This window comes from Monodelphis domestica, chromosome 4, assembly GCF_027887165.1.
Source record: "Monodelphis domestica isolate mMonDom1 chromosome 4, mMonDom1.pri, whole genome shotgun sequence".
In the NCBI taxonomy this organism is placed as follows: Eukaryota; Metazoa; Chordata; class Mammalia; order Didelphimorphia; family Didelphidae; genus Monodelphis; species Monodelphis domestica.
This window is the reverse complement of record NC_077230.1, coordinates 437235027-437241026: the sequence shown is the minus strand read 5'-3', so window position 1 is coordinate 437241026 and position 6000 is coordinate 437235027.

Here is a 6000-nt window from a genome sequence, read left to right as displayed (position 1 = left end):
TAGAAAACAATAGGCAACAGGAAATAAATTATGGGGGAAATGATAGGACCAATGAAATACAAACTGAAAGCAATGGAATAAGTACAAAGTATAAGGAAGAACAAATTGATGCAATAACAGCTAGTGAGAGCAATGAAGCAATAGAAAGATATGAGGGAAAAACAGAGTCAAAAGTAGTACTAGCAGTGAGAGCAATGGAACAGAAACAAGCTGAAGGAAGCTATGGGGAAATTACTAAGTCCTGGGAAAACAACAGTAGTATAAAATCCTGACAGTGCAGTGAAGTAAAAGATAATGGGGAGATGGAATGTGATGAACAGGGATTAGAGATCAAATTCCCAGATCCATCTGTGTTGGAACCAATAATTGAGACACATACACCATCAAATAGTATGGAGCCACACATGTCATTAAAAGTGGGGAACAGATTTATGATCTGCTGGTAGATACAGGTGCAAGCAAGTCTGTTTTGCAAATATCCCCTGATGACTGCAAATCTGTAGGGTCTGTGGAAGTAGTAGGAGCTTCTGGAAGACAACAGAGAGTAGAAAAATTACAGCCAAAGATGGTATCTTTAGGTCCTCTGTCTGTAGAACACTCTTTTGCTTATGCCAAATTGCCCAATGAATCTTCTGGGTAGGGATCTATTATGCAAACTAAGAGCTACCATCCAGTGTACACCCTCTGGGGACACATTGCTACATCTTTCAGAGGAATCTTTGAAAGTATCTTCAATGTTGTTCTTAGATTCAGTAGAGAAAGGAGGACAGGATTCTTTTACCCTATACCAGATGACATACCAAAAGACTTATGGGCTGTGTCTTCTACAGAAGTGGGGTTACTTAAAATCAACACAAGTTAGGGTGAGGACTAAAGGTGGAACTCCTCCTTGCATACCACAATACCCCCCTAAGCTAAGAGGCTATCTAAGGGATCAGACCGATTATCGAATCCCTCTTACAGCAAGGGATCATAGTACCTTGTTTCTCTGAATTTTTACTCCTATACTTCCAATCAAGAAACCAAAACCTGATGGAACAGGGAAAACAATCTACAGATTCATACAAGATTTAAGAGCTGTAAATGATTATATTATAAAAACCCATCTTGTGCTAAGCCCAGCAACAATCATCTCCTCCATATCCAGTCATGCTAAATATTTCACTGTGGTGGACTTATGTTCTGTGTTCTTTCCCATTCCAATTCATAAAGACTCACAAGTTTTTGCATTTATCTGGGAGGGAAATTCCTACTCTTGGACTCATTTGCCCCAGGGTTATTCAGAAAGCCCAAGGTCTTTTCACAAATCCTAAATAAAGACCTAAAAACAATCCAATTTAAGGAAAGCAAGCTGGTGCATTTTGTGGATGATATCCTTCTAGTGTCCTGTAAGGGGTAAAAATTATGGTTGGACTGAATATATTTTGAGTTAGTCAGGGATTTATTATTAAATCCCAATAAATTACTCAAGTCAGAATGGCTTTTATGGTATTTTATTTACAAATAAAGGGAAGAAATTAAGGAAATGAGAGAAAGAAAGAGAGATGGCTGCTCCAGTCCTATCTGAAACAGGCAGGAATTCAGAGGCTCCAGCAAAGGGGGGGGGGAGGATTAAATTAACATATGACTTCCAACCACAAGGCCTCCAAGATGAGGGGCCTTTCCAGAGGCTAGTACCTCCAGAAAAAGCCAAGGAAAGGGAGTCAAACTTTTCACTCACCACATAATAGTCCAAAGGGAAGCAGTCTGAGATCTCAAGCCCATTCTCCTCCACAGTCAAGTTCCAAAACAGACCCCGTAACAGGAAGTGACCCCGAAATTTAAAGGCACTTCCTTAAAGGCATCACTTCCTGTGCCTTACATGTACCAATGGTGGATTAAACTTGACTTTGGCCTGCCCAGGAGGCAGTCCCTTGTTTCTTATGTGTTACTTGCTAGCACATGTGGATTATAGACCTTCCTCCCCCACACTAAATCCTTAAGTGGGGGTGTATACATTCCTGATGGCTAAAATTCTGAAGAATAAGTTGGATGGAATTAATCTAAATTTCACAGTCCCCAAGTGCTAAAGTGTCTTAGGGATTGCAAATTTCTTTTATATGAGTTGTATAAGCAAGGACATAAGATTTCCAAAGTAAAGCTACAGTGGTTCTTGCCAAGAGTTGAGTATTTAGTGTTCATATATCAGGGGGTTCTAGAAGTATTTCCCAAAAGAGAATTACAGATATCCAAAAACCGAGTGCATCAAAGATTAAGAGGCAGCTTAGAGCAATTCTTAGTACAATCAGATTCCATCACCAATGGATCCCTGGGTATAGTGAGGTAACCAGGTATCTTACTGATTTGACCAGAAACTCAGAACCTGTACCTTTAAGACTCCAGCCTGAACATCTGCAAGCCATAGCAAAGCTTAAGTAAGCTATACTTTCTCCTTGGAATCCCAGACTATTTAAAACAGTTCCAACTGTTTGTTAATGAGTCTAAAGGGATAGCTTTTCGTGTATTAACACAGACACTGGGACAAAATTATTGGATCAGCTGGATCCAATAGTTGCTGGGACTGTTCCTTGTCTGAGAGACTGCAGTTCTAGTGCAGAAGTCAGTTGATTTAGTTTTGGGATGCCCATTGACAGTTTTTTGTTTCCATCAAATTGAAGCACTTATGAGAAAGTTTTGTACTCAAGCATTTGTAATGATCAATGCAAGAGAGGGATTTTGGAATCTTGGCATCAGGGATGAGTGGCAGAAATGTCAGTTGGAGAGCGAGGCATGCTGGGAAAGGAAAACTGACCTGAGAAAGCTCTATATGGAATTCTTGGCCTTTGGAGCTGAGACCTGAACCTAGTGGGACATCTTTCCTAGCTGAGGGTCTCACCGAGAGCCATAAGAGAATATACTGTGTCATATTCAAGTTCTTCTGCAGAGCCATCATCTGTTTAATCTCTCCACCATCTCTACTAAGGAGAAGATCCCTCAAACCCCAAAAGGGGGCTGTGTACTCACTGAGGGGAGAGCCCAGCTCTCTTTCCCCTCTAACCCTCTTATACCTATCTACTTATATATTCTTTAGGCTAGATATATATTAAATAGGTTGAAATATTTAGCTGAAGTTCAGGATGGAGAAACCTAGATTTGCTCAATTTAAGCTGTCTAGGTGAAAAATTGTATTGGGAATACCATTAAGGATACCGAGTTCCACTTCCTATATCCCAACTTGCCTTAGATTTATCATTGAAACTTTTAACCTGCAGTTAGATCTGTCAAGTTCCTGGGTTTATATTTGAGGATGTATTTGAACCAAGATCAACAAAGAGCCGTCTAAGACCATCCCATGCTGAGGCAAAGCCTCCACTGAGGCTTGCCTCCAGATTCTCTCTATGCAGGGTAATCTGAGGTTACCTGTGGGTTTATTTGGTGAGGAAGACCTGCCTTCAACTCTCCACCACCTCAATAAACCTGTGCAGAGACTGTTCATTGCCTCTCTCAAGGGAGGTGAAGGGAGAGTAGGTGCTCATTCAAGCTCCTATTCCCTCCCACATTCATATCCTTCTCCATAAACTCCTTTATGAAATCCACTGAAATACCATCTAAGACAGTGGATAGAGCCCTTATTATAATCTCACAAATCTCTCTCTTTTTATACATTTTCTGACCAGAGAATTTCTAAGTACAAAATAATGATTTCAGGTAATTAACACATATAGCTAAAGAGGTGTAGTGTGTTAAATCTAGTAACACTACTACTGGATTTGCCAATGAATGGGGAACCATTGCATGAATGTGAAGAAGTGGTTAAACTGATAGAGCAACCAAGGCAGGATGTGAAAGATATTCCTATTGACAATCCTGACTTGGTGCTTTTTATAGATGGGTCATCATACATGCATAATGGTTTCTGCTATAAAGGGGCAGCTGTAGTCATGGTTTGAGACTCTGGTATGTCTCACTACCCAAAAACATAAGTGCCCAAGAACAGAACTTATAGCTCTCTAGCATGCTTGCATTCTAATAGAGGGCAAGGTGGCTAACATCTATACAGACTAGATACGCATTTTCAATCTGCCATGAAATGGACTTGGTCTGAAAACAGTGGGGTTTTATAACATATGGGGAAAAGCAAATAGTACATGCAGAAATAATAACTTATTTGTTAGCAGCTATCCAAAAGCCAAAGCAGATAGCTGTGATACATTGCTGAGACCATTCTTTTGGTAGGGATCCAGTATCATGCACATGTTACAGTGAAATATGCAGCCCAAAAAGCTCCATTCTTTGTGATGAATCTTTCTATCATAGAGTCAACAGATCTCCAAAAAACATATCTGGACTCTGAGATTCAAACATGGAAAGAAAAGTTTGGGGCTAGGGAGGAAAATGGCATATGGGTTATGTAAGGATAATTTTAGCTTTGTGACCTAAAATCTAAATAATTGGTCCCCAGGGATGATTTCCAAATAATAAAATACCCAAGTCAGCTGTGAATTTTAAAATCTCCATCTTGGTTGGTCTAGCACCCAAAATTGTGCACACCCACACTACATGGGCATGTGCTAGTCAATGACAAATCAGAAATAACTAACTGCCCACCTGGGCTGTCCTAAGCCAAGCTTGAGCCACCATTGGCACTTGTGAGGCACGGGAAGTGAGGTAGGGAACAGCCTCTGGAATTCGCTCACTTCCTGTGGACAGGGCTAGACGCCAGTTCGTGCTAGGAACTTGAGGAAGGTGGAGGCCTGCAGACAGCTTCCCTTCAGATTGGTCACGTGAGTCAAGGACTGATTACTTCTCTAGCTTGGCCCTTTGGGCCTAAATTCCCTCTGGCTCTCTGCCAGAAGGTTGAGTTAACCTTGTTCCCTTTCCTCCTTTCTCCTCTCCCTCTCCTTTTCTTATTTCTGTTGTGATTAAACCACCAAAATTCTATTCTGACTTGAGTGTTTCATTTTAGGAATTTCATAAGTAAATTCCTTGGTGGCCATAGTTTTAATATTATAACAACCTTCAAAGGTGGTTTTCACCTTTACACAGCAGGGAATTATGGAGATTTTAATTAATATAGAGAGAAGGAATTAAAGAAGAGAGAGAGAGAGAATTAATTTAAACTGCTCTGGCTCAGGCTGAGCCACGCAGTAGTTAAAGGCCTTGGCCAAAGTGGCCTCCCTGTGCCTAAGGGAAAGGGAGTCAGTCTTATCACTGACCATGAGACTGTCTCCAAGGAACCTCCAGTCCTCCATCGAACTCGATCTCCTGAACTGAGTTCCGAATTCCTGAACTGACTTTTTAGCCTCCTTTTAAAGAGAATTTTCTCTTATGTCACTTCCCCTAAATTTTCACATCTATCAATCACAGTAGACGCAGGACTGCCCATTCTTAGTTCTCATCACTCTTTAGTTCTCACCTTCTCTGGTTAGATTATATCTTCTGAGGTATTTCACACTTTTTTGTTAAGCTTATCTTTTGTGAGTTACTTGACCTTTTTGTGATTAATTTAACCTTTATAGGTACTTAACACCTTTTTGTATTAGATCTAAAAACAGACTTAGCTTAAAGTTCTAGCTTCACTATAAGGTATGAGTTAAGTACCTTCATTGTTCAATCAGGAGTTTACAACTTTATCTTCCCCTAAAGTATGTCTAAGTGTGGGTGGAGTAATGTAAAGTTCCCAAGACATTCCTGTTTCCTTTAGATCAAGTATCTTCATTGTTACAATAAGGAAATAGCTAAATCAAATCTTTCTAAAGTTCAGTCTCAGTAGTTTTTTAAGATTCACAGTTACAGACATTGGAAAACCAATCTTACCAAAGATTTTTACAACCATATGCCAAGCTATTCATAAGTGTGAGAGAGTAGGGGGCAGCTGGTTAGCTCAGTGGATTGAGAGCTAGGCCCAGGGCAGCTGGGTAGCTCAGTGGATTGAGAGCTAGGCCCAGAGACGGGAGGTCCTGGGTTCAAATCTGGCCTCAGACACTTCCCAGCTATGTGACCCTGGGAAAGTCACTTGAC